This window comes from Solanum dulcamara, chromosome 8, assembly GCF_947179165.1.
Source record: "Solanum dulcamara chromosome 8, daSolDulc1.2, whole genome shotgun sequence".
In the NCBI taxonomy this organism is placed as follows: domain Eukaryota; kingdom Viridiplantae; phylum Streptophyta; class Magnoliopsida; order Solanales; family Solanaceae; genus Solanum; species Solanum dulcamara.
In genome coordinates, this window is record NC_077244.1 from 8606461 (window position 1) to 8624789 (window position 18329).

The following is an 18329-nucleotide window of genomic DNA, read 5'->3' on the forward strand; positions in this document are numbered from 1 at the left end:
GAAGGATCTCACTAATTTAATATGGAGTACACAGCTCTCAAATACAAGGAGTAAATAATAATTAATACTTCTCTCTTGTAAAAGGAACAACTACTAAAGAGGACACTCAAAACTACAATATTTATCTTGGTGTATAATTCTCTTTGTATTTTTACTCTCTTTCTGGAATTTTAGGATGATCTAAATGAGGGCAAGAGGCCCGCTATTTATAGGAGGATGAAACGCGTAAACGTGTTAATTAAAAGAAAAGTTGGGCAGTACACATTTTCTGTTTTTCAACAAAAATGTGTTGTTCCCCTTTTGCCTTTTCAACTTTTCTTATTCTCTTTTAGACTTTTTCTTTTCTTCTTTTTCTTTCTCCTTTTTTTGACTTCTCTGTTTTCTTTCAGTCTCCAATCGCTGCAACTTCTCCCCTTTCTCCCTTTAAATAAATCAAATATAAAACGCAGCCTCCCATTAAAAATCAACTTCCCAGTTACATCTTCACGCACCAACATACTACAAATCCCACCAGAAATATCGCCTGGAGCATATCAGTGCAGTGCAGTTATTAAAAAGGTATTAACAAGTAAGCTCCAAACTATTTGTTTTATATTCATGCTTGTGTACCGATTACATCTATTCCCGCAATTACCTTACAGTCGCTTTAGACACACACCACACCAAAGTCCTGATACTCTTCAATTATCAATTTCTTCAGTTTTTAACTTACTTTGTTCCCAATGTTGGCATTATCGCATTAGTATCTATACATCGGCCATTCACTTTTTCAAAAACTAAACTTGACAGCCATCATAATCATTCAAAAACAAATCCCACTGCTACTAAATTTTAAAAACTGAAAGCACCAAAATTTTCTTGTGCCTATACTACATTAGCTGGTTATTAATATTAGAAAATCCCATTTTTTTCTTAAAAATATTTCCTACTCATATTAGTTATCTACCATAAAAGTAGAAGCAAGTTTAATATACTTTATTCTTCCTTTTGCATTTACTAATACACATCAAAGCCTGAAATTAACGTTAGTAATCACATTTCCGTCTGTACCTCTAACCATGCAGATTCAGCACACAACCACTGAAACAAAACTATCAAAGTAGAGTTACCCATTAAAAGGATAACAAAACACTCGGTTGATGAGAGTTTTAGTTGTTCGTAGGGTTGCAGTTATATCTTACAAGAATACAAGGCATGAAGACACTTTCCAAACTTTAATATTAGTTGATGAAGAGGTACCATCATCGACAATTTTAATTAGCTTATACACTGTCGTTCATATTTACTTCTCAAATGACATCACCCATCTCTAAAATTAATACTAAGGGACAAAGCACCAAGCAACACTATTTAATAAGCATATCGAAACATGGAAGGACTTCTTGCTGCCAAAAAAGAGTTACTACATTGCTAATGGCCAGTTACATCGGGTGAACCCCAACTACTCTGCGGTTCACAAAGAGGTTGAACTATCCTTTACAAACGAACTGTCTTTTACGGACAACACAATTATAAAGGAGACTGACCATGATGTTCCAACACACAAATTCTCTGATGGATTTATAACATAGGAATGCGCAGAGAAATAACTAGATCGCGTCTCCATATTTGGTAACTCTTCACCCGAATTATCAGTTATTCACATGCTCAAATATATATTAGATAACACTAATTCCTCTATATAGACTTGCTTTGCATGTTAGTTACTGTGAATTCCCTCGTTGAAAAAGGCCTAGCAAATGGCGAGAAACTGTGGTTACAAATGAATTGTATGTTGCAATTTACTCTATGGGGAGATTTTGCAAATGGAAAAGCTGAAAGATGAACAACCTATTCATGTATTGTGTTCCGTGCGAGTCTCAGTTTATAAAGGTATCACACAACCTCTTGTATGTGCTTATACAATGTATTTAAAGTTTAATTGTTGAATCCTCACTTTAAAATGATCTATCCAATCTATGGACTTTCGGGCTATCAACTCTTCCCGTTAGCAGTGTGCTGATCAATCCAATATTTCAAAAAGTACTACATCTTCACACCTTGTACACTAAATGTTTTTGTAATATGTTTAGCAGTATTTATTTACCCACACTATCATAACTACTGTTCAAATTATAACTAACCAAGCTAGCCAGGATAACTTTATGGGTGCAACTATCTCGCACCAGTTCTATTGATTTTAAATCCAATAAAATTAAAACCCAAACCCCTTCACATATTTACGTGTTATAGGTGACTAACCACATCAAAAATGCAAGCGAGAAGTTATAAAGGCCGAAAAAGAAAGATATTTTAAAAACACCAAGGTAATGAAAAAATCTACAGAAGTGTTGTTAGTAATTATGGATGGGTTGCTAGCTGATACACAGTTCCTTCTAACCAACTCTCCAACTTTCAAGGCCAAAATTGTAGACATAGTTAATAAAGATGAGCCATGGTGTTCGTCCTGAAGAAAGTGGTTGTTATACGGATGAAGAAGTTAAATCATTGACGCTGTGAAGGAAGAGGGGCAATAAAGCCAACAAAGAACTTTACCAAATCAAAAATAACAAAATGAAAGCCAAGGCAAAATAGATCACTATCTTGATAGTGGAACTAAACAATGAGTTCAGTCTCCTGCTAAACTAATGTATGTATCTTATTGGTTACTTCTCTGTCTAAACTAATGTTTGTATCGTATTACCTAATTGAGTGTGCATTCAGAATATTAGACCATCTTGTTTGTTCAACTCAATATCCTTTTTGCTGCCACAACTGGTACTCCATGGGGAGATTTCGCAGTTAATGACGATACCTTTCTGCAAAACCTGAAAGATGATCAACCTGTTATTGGCGTATGCGATGTTAGAGTCTCAATCTACAAGTGTCAGATAGCCTCTTGTATGTGTTTATCATAGATATACTGAGTATATTTGTTGTTTCCTCACTTTAATATCCTCTTTGCAATCTAGGGACTTTTGGGATATCAACTCTACCCGTGAGTAGTGTGTTGATCAATCCCATGTTACAAAAAGCATTAGACTAACGCGCCAGAATAAGCATACACGCGCAGCACACGTGCGTTGAATCTAGTATTAGTGAATTATTAAACCATTCAAAAGCTAGTTGGCCCCGCCGTCCCTTTTTCCCCTTTTAAAATGTGAAAGGAGAAAAATTACTAGGCAAATGTCCGAAAGAAGTTGCATTGAAAATTAGGGCACACAACAGTGAAGAAGATGAAAGAGAATTTCTAGTATTCCGTTTCACTCTTCCCATTCTGCTTCTGCAATTAGGGTTTATTCTTCTTGTCATAGTAATAATAATATTACAGTAAATAGCAAATTTGGGTTAAATAGCAATTTTGAGTCTTTAGACGATGGTGTTACTCAATAAATAAGAAGTGAATACTTTCTTTTATCTTGCATAAGAAATGACATTCATTGCAATTCCAGAAGCTGGAAAAATGACAATTACACCTTGTTTGGGTGGTTGTTATCCATTTGTATTGTATTATATTGTATTGTTAATTTAAATACAATGTTTGTTTTGATTGTTACTTAAACTTTGTTGTATCGTATTGTTTAAATTCATCCTTAGATAACGATGAAAAGTCTCATTTTGTGTAACAACCAATTTGGTGTGATTCATTACCTTAATATTTTCTTCTCATTTTGTCTTTACTTATTATTTAATAATTCTATTTTATCTTTTACCCTATCTTTTCATAGTATCTTTACCCCGTATCCCTATTTTTCGTGTTGATTTATCATTCAAATTGTTTGATTGTTTTTCCACTCTTATTTATCTTGGAAATCAGATGTGGTTGCACTCTTAATATGAGTATGTGAGTTCCCCTAAGTGTTTATTTAATTATCCTCATGTACTATCATTTTGAGCATCACCAACTACTGCCTGTAATTTATAAAATGTTATGGAAACAATCTTTCTGACAAATCCAACTCATTCTTGTGTCTCTCGACCCCTACAGTATGATTTTTTGGGATCTTTCTGAAATTAAAATAGAGCTTGTTCAAAACTAGTAGGATATACTGACAGGCAAACTAGGTGAACACAATATTCAAATTATTTTTAGAATATGTTTCTAGAGGTTTATGTATGATCCAGGGATGCAAGTTAAAAATTTGTCTCTTCTAATAATTTAAGTTTTACACAACCCAAGATTTTGGATTTTACATTATCCGTGTACACTTTAATTTATTATTGACTGGCGCGTATTTGCTGCTTACTTCATCTAGTCTCTAGATTAACAAATGCAGATCCTTGTGACGTCCTTTCTTCTTTAATGCTTGTCAGATTCACAAAAATCAAATTTATGTTATTCATTAGCGCTGGCGACAAGCGTTGGAGTCTAAAGGATTTAAATTGAGTAGGATCAAGACAAAATACTTGGAATGCAGGTTCAGTGGCCTACCGCGTAGGGCTGACGAGAAAGTGAGGCTTGGTACCCAGGCCATTCAAAACAAAGAAAGTTTCAAGTACCTTGGGTCTATTATACAGGGAGATGGGGATATCGACGACGATATTTCACATCGTATTGATGCAGGGTGGATGAAATGGAGGCTCGCCTCCGGAGTACTGTGATAAGAAAGTGTCACTAAAACTTAAAGGCAAGTTCCGCAAAGAAAAGTAAGAAAAGTAAGAAAAGAAAGTCAAAAAGGAGGTGCTGCACATGCACTGTCCTTTTTACTTTTAGAAAATGAAAATGGCAAAAGACAGTCAAAAAGGCAGTGCATGCCTTTTTTGAAGAAGAAAAAAATGATAGAAACAAAACCCGTTTTTGTTTCTTTTACGCGCTTTTGTTGCTTATAAATAGAGGGACTTCTGCCCTCATTTATTGTCACGCCTCGGGAGGGTACCCTAGACGTGACCGGCACTCGAAATCTATTTCTGGCCTTCAAGCGAACCACCTGGTCCAGTCACACTTTCATTCATTCACATTCTATCAGCGAAAGACTCAATCATAAGGACACTATTCATAATTTAGGGCCAAAGGCCAAACAAATACCCAATCAATAACTAGCTAGAATAAAACTAGTCAAAACGAACAATTCAACATTTCCACAATCTAGTTTATGAAGCATCTATCAACAATCCAGGAGGTGTCAATGACAAGTCCATGGCTACCAAAAAAAATCAAAATAAGGGAAACAAATCAAAGCTATAAAGATAATCTCGGTATCCTCCGGAAACTGGAAGGACTCACTAACTAGCTGGAAGTGAATAGATTTTCAATGGTGCGTCGGTTGATGATCTCTAGTACCTGTCTCTGCATCATGAAATGATGCAGGCCAAATGACGTCAGTACGTGGAATGTGTGAGTATGTAAAATGACCGAATGAAACAAATATCAAGGAAGAATTAAATCAACTCGGAATCTCAACTTAGGAGAAAGAACAATGCAATCAAGTGTCCTAAGTCTAAACAAGGATATGGTTTAGACGTTACCAATCACATACAATTCAACCCAATCCGACTCAGAATACTATCAAGACCTATATGGGAGTTTCTCTTATCCAACAACCATCACTTATGAGCCAGTGATAGTACAACAAGCCGACGTTATTGCCATCCGTTCATACCTTGCCAGGGTATGAACGAATTAACCAATCATGGATCCATAACCAACCAAGTTCTATCATGTCAAGACGATAATTTGGGAAGCATCCGACTTTAATGGTTCAATCTCCTCCTATGTTTGGTGACGTAATTATTGGATTCAAGTTATTACTTATTCTTACCCAATTTGGTGCTCGATACTCCTCCCAAAACTCAATGTCATAAAACTCCATCCAATCTAATCATATCGACAAGTCTCATTTGGAACCTTGTCAATTCATCAATTCTATCACAATCAAACCTCTTCCAATTATACTATCCGATCAATCCCAATCACATCTCTCAAGAGTAGTTTAGATATGCATTGATAACAACATACAATCTCATCCAATCATTCCGCTATTTAATTAACAAATCTTTTCGGGACTCATCAAGATTCCAATACTCTAAATCAACAATTTAAGATACTCAGCATATTTAAGAAAATTAACAAAACTTGTTTAACAACTCATATCAATCAACTCATACCAACATGTAGCACATCACTTTATTAACTCAACAACATCAACATAATAAAAATTTAGTTAATAGATGAAAAAGACCCATTTGGACATAAATCTATCAATAAACTCCATTCTTATGAACATTCAATATCAAAGAAAATGTAGGGCACATGGATGGACTCAACCCATGCTTTGAGTAGCCTTACATACCTTGGTGAAGACTTTGAAAGAACTTTGATGTTAGGTCTTCAATGGAAGGCTTGAATCCTTGAAATTTTTGAAGGCAATTCTTGTTGGAGATGAATTGAGAAAGAGAGAATGAGGATTAGGGCTTTTTGGAGAGGCAATGGACTGAAAAGAAATGGTCTAAAATGTGACCAAGTCAATATATATATAATTAGGGAAATGCCCAATTTGCCCTTCCTAAAAAATCTGGAAAAATGGGCTAAAACCCTCCTGGCGCTATAGTGGCGCATCGCGCCCTTGCAGCACCAAGCCTAAATTTTGTGGGTTCTGGAAAATGGGCTTAAAAACCCTACACACCTAATAGTGACGCGTCGCGCCAAGGACCAAACTACTGAGGCTTGTTTCTGGCGCTATAGTGGCGTGTCGCGTCACTGCGGTGCCAAGCCCAAGTTCTCCGCAGTTATAGTCTAGGCCTGAAATTCCTATAGCACTAGTCCGTCGTAAGATAGTCATAACTTTTGACTCCGAACTCCAAAAAATGCAATCTTGGTGGAGTTGGAAAGAAGACTCAAATAACTTTATTTTAATAGGTCATGGGACACCCAGTTTGTTATATTCAAAAAAATAAGGTCATTAGAAGTTGCCCGTTATACAAACTCATTCGGAAACTTAGCCAAGACGAATTCTTTGGACTTGGCTTGGGTTTAGGGATTCCTTATGACCCTAAATCACATATAATACCCTTAAATTACTTAGGTATTGATCCTAACTCATGCATTCACTTTAAAATCATCGAGTATGATTCTATACATACATTAAGAATGATCCGAATCTTAGCGAAAATTTTTGGGGTGTTACATTTATAATCATCCACAATCCCAAAAAGAGAGAGTAAGAATAGAAAAAGAGTTATATACTAAGATAAATTTTATAGTCTTGAGTGTCCTCTTTAGTAGTTGTTCCTTTTACAAGAGAGAAGTGTTAATTGTTGTTTTCTCCTTGTATTTGAGAGCAGTGTACTCCATATTTTAATAGTGAGATCCTTCTACCCCGTGATTTTTCTCCTCTATCAGTTAGAGGGGTTTCTATGTAAAATTCTCATGTCCAATTTATTTTCATATTAATTGTCATATCAAACTTTAGTTGTGGTGCTTCTTCCCCCCAACAAGTTCTACAAAGTGGTGGTTTGACTAACTTTATTGTACGAGGCGGAGTGTTGGCCAGTCAAGAACTCTCACGTTCAAAAGATGAAAGTAGCAGAAATGTGAATGCGCGGTGGATGCGTGGGCATACTAGAAGGGACATAATTAGGCATGAAGATATCGAGAGAAGGTGGGAGTAGCATCGGTGGAGGACAAGATGCGAGAAGCAAGGCTGAGGTGGTTTAGGCATGTGAAGAAGAAAGACACAGATGCTCTAGTACGGAGGTGTGAGAGGCTGGCTATGGACGGTTTCAAGAGAGGCAAAGAGAGGTCGAAGAAGTATTGGGGAGAGGTAATTAGACAGGATATAGCACAGTTTCAACTCACCGAGGACATGACCTCAGATAGGGGGTTGCGGAAGACTCAGATTAGGATAAAAGGTTAGGTGACTTATCCCTATACCATAGTAGTTGTAGTTCTGCTCATTTGTTTATTGCCATTTGATTTCTACATTTTATTGTTGCTTATAGGTGTGGGGCCATTTTATTTTGATTATCTTATTTATTTCTAGTAGTTAATGCCTCTTTCTTTCCGTACTATTCTACCATGACTTTCTCGTTTTTGTTATTTCTTGTTTTCTATATGTTTGGTCCTATTTGACCTTTTATCTTGTTTTCCTCTCTTGAGCCGAGGGTCTTTCGGAAATAGCCGTCCTATCTTTCAAGGTGGGGGTTAGGTCTGCGTACACTCTACCCTCCCCAAACCCCAAGTAGTGGGATTATATTGGGTTTGTTGTTGTTGTTGTTGTTGTTGTATTCCTGCTGATTTTTTTCATTGCATCAAGGTAGACTGTCTACATCACAACCCTTTCATGAATCTTACATGAACCCGAGAGGCTTCATGCACCGGCCCCCCCTCCGTTTGTTACCAAGTAAAGCCATTGTACAGACAGCTTTGGAGTAGCATTGAAGGATAAATAGGTAATCTAAGTTTCATCTTGGTGTTTGAGAATTGATAGATTTGGACACTTTCTTTAATTTGGTATGTTCCACAAATCACTTGTCCTGTACAAGATTCTAGTGCCATATAAGCAGATATGTTTTAGTTTTTTTTTATAAGATCCAATAGCATAAATGAAAATATTAATCCAGTCTCTTCATCTCAGCAATGCAACAAGAAATAGTTAATATTAGTACGAGGATTGCAAAATCAAATTGCTATTAGGAAACTAGTTATGTAAATAATCATCCATAAACCTCAAGGTCACGAGGCCTCCTTTTAACCATTAGATAATGTTCTTCAAAGACTTCAATTTGAACACAAGGATATGAAGATTATGAGAAGTATACTACTCATAATGAGCTCTAAAGTAAGAACAGAACCATTAATTCTCAATTACAAACGTCTGATACACTCTGCTCTGGATCGATTAGAGATGGACTTATCATACATTAGATTGACAATATAACCATTCTGTCTTTCGTCAATTGTTTTATTCAACAAAGTGATCAAGCTTCTTAGCCACTGGGGACCAACCTCGTGAACACATTTGCTAAAGGCACTACTGGCCGGCTTTCTCAATCTTCAGTCTAACTTCAGAAATAAAATAAGCATGTCAAGGTTATGCCAACAGAGGAAAGAGAACTGAGAGACAAAAAGTCTAAAAGGACATTCCCCCTAACTTCACTAGGTCTAAAAATAAAGCAAGCGATATCACGATAGCTTTCTTTGTCTTTCATCTTAACTTTGTCTAAATCACACCCCTATGAAGTTATCTGATAATCGATTTCCTTGCTTGCAAGTCCTCCACGACTAACCAATCTCTTGATCTTATTGCTCAACTCCGTTGCCCTTTGCCTCACCGCTCTCCTTTTTGTCGTTCCCATGAAAGTCTTGACAGCTTTCCAATGGTTAATGCTATCACCAATTCCTCCCGACATGACCAACTCCTGACAGAGGTTCCAATCTTAATCAAGTTGATTACTGAAAATAGCGTTAAATGTCTAGTTGTGATTGATGGGACAAGCTGCTAGAGGCACTTCCATGTTAATGCTCTCGATGCAATAATTCCAACCACAGTGATTCAAAAACCCACGTGTAGATGGGCCGCCAAGATTTCCAGTTGCAGTGCCCAATTTCTCACTACCATTCCTCTTCCTTTCGCTCTTTCTTCAAACCCTTTTGGTAATTCAATCTTCTCATCTTTCTTTTCAACTTTCTCAAATCCTATCTTTTTATCTGCATCTCTCAGTACCCAAATGAATTTATGGTTGCTACTTTGTAAACCAAGCGCAAGCTCATTGACTTGCTCTTGTGAGAATGTAGTGGTTGGTCCGACTTCCAAATGAGACGAATATTACGGAATTTGCGTATGCTTGTCTAGTAATTCTATGCATTCATGACGAGTCTTGCTGGTAGGGTCGTGTGATTCTAGTAACATATGAAGTGGACTAACAACCCACAACAAATTTTATCTTTTGTAGATACCTGTTTTATCCAATAATATTTTGATATTCTTTGTCCACAACTTTTTCTCTACAAATCTTCTCAACAAACACACAAATACAATTGTAGATCTACTACTGAAAACCGTTTATGAGAGCCTATATTTCTAAAAAAGCTAAAGAACAAGAAGGAGAAAGATGAAAATCAATGATGGACATGGAAGAAGGTGGCATAGGTTTTTGTTTGGGCATGTTTTGGTAATTTTAGTTATTTTGAGATATGTTGAGGTATAATTATAAAAGTAAAAAGAATTAGGGATTGCTGAAAAAAGATTTCTCATTAACATGAATTATTTATTTGTCACGTTTACCTTATTGTTAGAACTTGGAGGACTCCTACTTAATTGACAAACTCATTTGTCCCTATTTGACACGTATGCTATATATCCAACTTAGTTTCAGGAGCTTCTGCAATATGACACAATATCAATAACACTGAAGCTACCAGAAATGTATATGCCATGGAGGATGAACAATTTAAAATTTTTAATGTCTTTCTAGCACAAAGATACCTAAAGATAAAATAAGGAGTTGTCGCATGCGAGGACAACACACCTGGAGTTCGATAAAATTGCAGATTGTTAACACTCTGCAGTTAAATTTGTTCTTTTCTTTTTTCTATTCGTTAAATATTAATTTTGATAAAGTTAGAAAGGGCCAAATTATAATATGTAAAACTTGGAGTTTGAAAATAAACTGTGTTATAAATTAACTAACTTGACAATTTTATAAAGTAAAGAGAGTAAGAGTACATAGAGAGAGTAAAAGAAAAGAAAAGAAATTAGAGGAGAAGTATGTATCTATATTATGTCCGTTCAATGCATTTTTCCATAACAATCTTGCCTATACATATAGGCATAGTTAGGAAGACCAAATACCAAGTGGGCAAGTTGCCCCCTTACAAGTGGGGCCCACTTGGAAAGCTACATCTAATACACCAATTGAAGATGGCATTCAATACACAATACTCCTCCTTGGATGTCTATATAAAGAAAGAAAATTTAGCGAAAGTATAACTATATATATAGTTATTTTCAATATCCATAGATGTTGTGCCTCGTTAAAACCTTATTAGGAAAAACCAAATGAGAAAAAGTCTAGTGAAGGAAAAAGAATACACACATCTGGTAATACGCCTTGAGTGTTGCCTCATTAACAACCTTACCGAAAAATCCAATGGGAAAAAACCTTGGTTAAGGAAAAAAAGAGTGCAACGCGTATTTTACTCCCCCTAATGAAAGCTTCATTTGATATTTTGGAGACGACGCATTCCAACCTTATATCTTAATTTGATACTCTAAACGAGACCAATACTATCAACAAAAGTTGATATTGGTAATGACTTTATGAATAAATCTGCAAGATTATCACTTGAACGAATTTGTTGTACATCAATATCACCACTCTTTTGTTGCTACAGGCCCAAAAACCTCACGTTTAGCAAGTGACTCTAATTCTAATTGAATTGTCTTTTGTCATTCTGGCCAATCACATCTACGTCGACATTCTTTGATGGATTTAGGCTCAATACTTTCACTATCTTGCATGAGGTTACTTGCAATATTATATGCAAAAATATTATCCATCGTAATTTTTGATCGATCTAGATTTATCTCATAACCTGTAGAACTTATTGAAAGTTCTTCATTCACTTGAGTCTCGGGTTCACTGATTTCTTTAGGAATATCAGGATTACTCAAATCTTGACCTTTTTCAAGAGGTTTGTTTGTAGTATCATCTTTATTATTTCTCACGCTTTTTTTCTACGATTTTTATACTTTGAACCCAATGGTCTACCACGCTTCTGGCATGTTTGGGATTCAGAAGCTATGATACTTGCAGATGGTCCTTTTGGGACATCAATCTGGATAGGAACATTCACTTCAGGGATATGTGACTTAGTTATCCATTTCAAATCAGTAAATACATCTGGCATTTGATTTGCTATTTTCTATAAGTGGATGATCTTGTGGACCTCCTGCTCATATGTGCGGGTGCGTGGATCAAAATGAGATAGTGATGAAATGTTCCACGCAATTTTTTGTTCGGGTTTCTTTTTCTCTCTCCCTAATGGCGGGAAAGTTCTTTCATCAAACCTACAATCTGTAAATCGAGTAGTGAATAAATCTCCAGTCAACGGTTCAAGATATCAAATCATGAAGGATGAGTCAAATCCAACATATATGCCCAACCTTCGTTGAGGGCCCATCTTTGTACGTTGTGGTGGTGCTACAGACACATATACCGCACAACCAAAAATTCTTAGATGGGCTATATTTAACTCATGACCAAATACTAATTGTAACGGAGAATATTTATTATAATGTGTCGGTCTGAGACGTACAAGTGCTGCTGCATGTAAGATAGCATGATCCCAAACAGTAATTGACAATTTTTTTCATTAGTAGAGGTCTTGCTATCAATTGTAGGTGCTTTATAAATGACTCAAAGGATATTTTGAGCATGAACATGAGCAATACAATGTTTAATTTTTATCCCAACTGATAAGCAATAATCATTAAAAACTTGGGATGTAAATTCTCCAGCATTATCAAGGAGAATGGCTTTAATTGAATAATCTGAGAATTACATTCTCAATCTTATTATTTGTGCTAAATACTTCACAAACGCCAGATTGCGAGATGATAATAGGCACACATGAAACTATCTAGATGATGCATCTATTCGGACCATAAAATATCTAAACAATATAGTAGATGGATGAATAGGTTCACATATATCTCCATGTATACTCTCTAAAAAGCTAGGAGATTCGATGCCACCCTTCAGAATTGATGGTCTGGCAATTAATTTGTCGTGATAATAAGCAGCACATGAAATATCATCATTCGTAAGAATCTTCAGGTTCTTTAACGGATGTTCATTTGAATTTTTAAGGATTCGTCTCATCATTATTGATCCAAGATGACCTATTCGATTATGCCATAACACAAATATATTTAGATCAGTAAAGTTCTAATTTACGATCATATATGCTTCAATTGCACTACTTTTTGCATAATATAGGTCAGACAAAAAAATTGGTAATTTTTTTAAAATATGTTTCTGGCCTGAAACACTCTTGGTTATACCAAGATATTCAATATTCATTTCATTTAGTATCTCAACATGATATCCATTTCTGTGGATATCTTTAAAACTTAACAAGTTTCTTGAGAATTTAGAAGAGAATAGTGTATATTTTATAACAATTTTTGTCCCCTTAGGCAGAATTATAATAGTTCTTCCAAGGCCTTCAATCATTTTTTGAATTACTAGAAGTTGTAGTAACATTTGCTTTCCTTCTAAGTAAGTTGAAAAAATATTTTTCGTCTTTAAAAATAGCATAAATTATTCCACTATCAATTACACAAATATCCTCATGATTGATCATTGATCCAAATAAAATTTGAGGCATATCCATATTTTTCTTCAAAAAAAAGGAAATAAAGTAAATATTATAATTAATACATGGTTTATTACACAAATTTTATTTATTTACATGGACTAGAAAAATACAAACATAATATTTAGTACAGATAAAATAAAAATAAAAAGAAAATGATTTAAATATTATTAGTCTTAACAATATTCATATTTTCTTCTGAAAAATTAAAGAAATTAGTTACATCAAAATGCATAGGCTCAATATTATCCTCAGAGATAAAATTTATCTCTGGATTATTTTCTAATCTTTTCAAGGACGCCTGCTATAGCTGAACCAAGCATTTTGATGACCGGCAAGTCCCGCGACCAGTTCCCCATACCTCCATATCTATAACATACACTTTCTGAATTTTTCTTCGGTAAAGCTTCTGGCCTTTTACTCTGCCTTTTATATTGCTGATCATTTCTTGGTGTCAGCCGAGCATCATGATTATAATTTCTTCTTTGACCATGACCACAACTGGGGTCATGACCTTTTTCGCGTTGGTTATAATTTGATTGATTCACTTCAGGGAGTGGCAAAGAACCAACGGGCCGACTATCATAATTTTTCATTAATAGTTCATTGTGGTGTTCAGCAATAAGAAAGTAAGATAGTAATTCAGAAGATTTTTTAAACTCCTTTTCATGATATTGCTACTGCAGGAGCATATTCGCGGGTGGAAATGTGGACTTTATTGTTTTGAGTTTATCTTGCTCAGTTATTTCATCTTCGCATAAATTTAACTGATATATAATTCTAAACAATGCAGAATTATATTCAGTTATATTTTTGAAATCCATTAATCTCAACTTTAGCCAATCATGACGTGCTTGTGGAAACATGACCAACTTCAGATGGTCATATCTTTCTATTAAATTTTTCCATAATTTAAGGGGGTCTTTTAATTTGAGACATTGTAATTTTAGCCCCTCGTCAAGATGGTGGCGGAGAAATATCATGGCTTCTGCACGGTCTTGACTAGATGCCATATTTTAATCTTTGATGGTGTCTGTCATCCCCATCGATTCTAAATGAATTTCGACATCAAGTGCCCATGATGGGTAGCTTTTTTTAGAAATATCAAGAGCAATAAATTTAAGTTTTGAAATATTAGACATTTTAAGAAAATATTTTTTTTACCCTTTTGTTACCTGCTAAAAATATAGCTCAAAGCGACAGAGGCTCGTGCTGATAACGTATTATAAATTAACTAACTTGACAATTTTATAAAGTAAAGAGAGTAAGAGTATATAAAGAGAGTAAAAGAAAAGAAGAAAAAAATAGAGGAGAAGTATGTATCTATATTATGTCCGTTCAATGCATTTTTCCATAACAATCTTGCCTATATATATAGACATAGTTAAGAAGAGCAAATACCAAGTGGGCAAGTTGCCCACTTACAAATGGGGCCCACTTGAAAAGCTACATCCAATACACCAATTGAAGATGACATCCAATACACAATACTTTGAACTTTCTTCTCCCTTCTGTCTGCAAATGGATAACAATGTCTGACAACAAAGGGTCAAAACCTACTCTCCACTCTTCTCTCAAGGTTTTCTTCTTCATAATCAAAAGCATTCGTCTTCTTTCTCTTTCTTCTTTTTCATTTGTGAAGCTAATTCGCTTAGGTAATTTTGTCTTTCTGTTTTCTACAAAATCTGACAACAAAGGGTCAAAACACATTCTCCACTCTTTTCTCAAGGTTTTCTTCTTCATAATCAAAAGCATTCATCCTCTTTCTCTTTCTTCTTTTTCATTAGTGAAGCTAATTCGCTCAGGTAATTTTTCTTTCTGTTTTCTCTTTCAATTTGTGAGAACTAGAGTTTTCTTTATGACAAAAAGAAACCCACAATCACTATCCTTTTGGATGTGCGCATAGTAAACACCCCCACTTCTATGCAAGTTCTCGCAAACCACACAGGAGAGGTAATCCGTACTAGGCAAGCCCTATGCAATGATCTCAACCCATTAGGCAAACCTCTTGCTTTCGCTGGCTAGGGATTTTGAACTTGAGACCTCCAACATGGAAATCCCAAGCCCAAACCACTAGGCCACCCCGAAGGGTCAAAGTTTAATAAAGAATATCCATTAAGTAGGAAAATATTGCATTTATTTGGTGTTTCAACTTCAAAATCGCATTCCATCCTTCTTTCACCTATTGTATTTTTCTGTTTTTGTTTGTTTGTTGGATTATTTTCGTTATTTTGGTGAATTTGTGTAATAATTTGAAAAAAACAATATTTTTTGTGATATATTGCAGAGATTTATAGATTGCTCCATAATTGCACTAGTTATTCTAACAATTTGTCAGCTGACCAAAAACTAGACACAGTTATCGAACAATTTAAGTAGATATTGGGACAACTTCTTTAACTGTCCAACTATTTGTTCCAACAACTACAGAAGTTGTTCCCCAATTGCACTAGTTATTCCAACAACTAATCAGTTGATCAACAACTAAGCACAGAAGTTGTTGGGTCAACTTCTTTAATTGTTCAACTATTTGTTGCAACTTTCAATAACTACATAAGTTATTCCACTATATACTTTTGGCTTGAGTTCCATTAGGCTATCGGTCTTATTAATTTTATTTGTTTGTCTTTAACTATTTTTGAAGATATAATGGGCCAACATAAAAGAAAGAGTACTAGGACACTTTCATTTGATCTTGCTGCTATTAAAAAAGATACTGCACATAGTAAAAAGGCTACTGCATACCTTAGAAAAGTTGATTGATGCGTCAGAGAGAGCCAAACAAGCAAGTATGACTTTTGTTCATGAAAAATAAATACGAGAGAGTAGAAGTGGGCTGCCAGATGGAAAGAAAAAAGTGGTAAGAGTAACAATAAGTAGTCAGATGAAGAAAAAAATAATGTGAGTAGCGGTGAGCAATCAAGTGAAGAGAAAAAAGTGATGATAGTGCAACTAAGCAATCGGGTGAATAAGAAGAAGATAGAATTATGACTGATGACATGGGTATAATCAAGATCAAGTGTTCGTTGGATCAAATAATGATATTGATGTTGATGATAATTCAAAAGGGACCGATTCATATAATAATAGTGATCTCGAGTTTGCTTTGGTTCCAGAATACATCAAGACCATTTTCATTGAAAATTATGAATTTACAAGTCACTTGAAAGCGTTTGGGTTTTATGATTCGAGGATCAATGTGAGAGTCAATTTTGGAACTCAATTTGTTGTGTTCAGAAAATTTTTTGATCAATCGGCGTATTGAGAATGATTTCAGAAAAAACTTGGTGTGACTACTTTTTGAAATTGAACAAAGATGTAGCACTACAACTTCCATTGATGTTGGTGCATGGCCTTCAATGGTTTGGTGTGATTACAATTGTTTGCCTATTTGTTTTGGCATTAATGAATTTGCTATCATTACTAGACTTAAATGTTATTTTCTTCCTCTTCTTAATCAATAGTTAACAAAGATTGGAAGAATGATGAAATTTTGATTGATATTGCGGAGAAATCAATATATGCTAATGTGCTCATTGAGAAGATAAAGGATACGAAGCTGACAAAAAAGCAAAATGTGGCCATTTTTAACCGATTAGTGTCTGTTGGCTTAACTTATTTTAAGCAGCTTATAAATTGAAAATAACTTATAAGCTGTTTTAGATAAGTTAAGCCAAACAGACCCAATTATTTTTTTGGACTTATTTTAAGCACAAAATGACTTTAAGTTGGCCAACCAAATACTAAAAAAATTGAAAACAACTTGTAAGCAACTTATAAATCAATCCAAACGAGCTCTTAGTCTCTACCTTCTTTTTTGCATCTTTGGAACATAAGATGCAATGCAAGAACCAAACCGCACTAATAGCCACCTTTTGCTTTTTCCTCACGAGCTCTTAGTCTCTACCTTCTTTTTTGCATCTTTGGAACATAAGATGCAATGCAAGAACCAAACCGCACTAATAGCCACGAGCTCCTAGTCTCTACCTTCTTTTTTGCATCTTTGGAACATAAGATGCAATGCAAGAACCAAACCGCACTAATAGCCACGAGCTCCTAGTCTCTACCTTCTTTTTTGCATCTTTGGAACATAAGATGCAATGCAAGAACTAAACCGCACTAATAGCCACCTTTTGCTTTTTCCTCAGTTTTGGATCTTTTATCTTCTCAATGAGCACATTAGTATCAACATATTTTCCCACTATATCAACCGTTGCACCATTGTGGTTAGTTATTTGTCGATTAATTGTTAGGATAACTAGTGTAATTGTGGAGCAATCTATAAATCTCTGCAATATATCATAATTATTTTTTCTTCAAATCACCAAATTTATATAAAAAAAAATTCTTTTCATTCAAATTACTAGACAAAATTCATCAAAATAATCTAAAGAACAAACAAAAATAGTATAAATAAAATAGGTGAAAGAGGGATGGAATGCGATTTTGAAGTTAAAACACCAAATCAGTGCAATATTTTTCTATTTAATGGATTTCTTCTTTGTTAAACCCTACATCTCACAATTTGAATTAGAAAAGAGAGAGAATTTTTACCTGAGCGAATTAGCTTCATTAACGGAAAGGAAGAATGAGAAAAAAGATGAATGCTTTTAATTATAAAGAAGAAAAGCTTGAGAGAAGAATTGAAAATGGGTTTTAACCTTTTGTTGTGAGACTTTGTTCTCCGTCTGTATAGAGAAGGAAGAAGAAATCCAAGTATTATATTATACTTAGTGGATGCTCCATATAATGGGCCCCACTTATTGCTTATTGCTTTTCTTTCTCTCTTATTTTCAACTACATTTTGCCTATAAATAATCCATTTGCATTGTGTAATAAAACGTACGCACATATTGAAATTTCTCTGATATTTTTCTCCCTTTCTCTTACTGTTTCATATTATATCTCCTTCTTATTTGCTAAATTAGTTTGTTTTCAGCACGAGCCTTCATCACTTTGAGTTATTTTTAAAAGGTAATAAAAGGTTAAGAATTTTATTTTCTTAAAATGTCTAATATCTCTAAACTTGAAT

The 18329-nt window shown here is 34.8% G+C and overlaps 1 long non-coding RNA gene across 4 annotated transcripts; it reads right to left on the reverse strand.

Annotated features, from left to right (window-relative positions):
- Positions 1–394: 394 nt before the first annotated feature.
- LOC129901694 (uncharacterized) lies at positions 395–17979 on the reverse strand. Of its 4 annotated transcripts, XR_008769916.1 has the most exons (4): positions 17852–17979; positions 16043–16133; positions 2684–2807; positions 395–523 (listed from the first exon to the last, which is right to left on the reverse strand). It is a non-coding gene; the product is annotated as an uncharacterized LOC129901694 (long non-coding RNA). The 4 variants fall into 4 exon arrangements; XR_008769915.1 differs by lacking the exon at positions 395–523 and having other exon boundaries at positions 2444–2807; XR_008769913.1 differs by lacking the exons at positions 395–523; positions 2684–2807 and adding an exon at positions 4957–5266.
- Between the last annotated feature and the right edge of the window lie 350 nt (positions 17980–18329).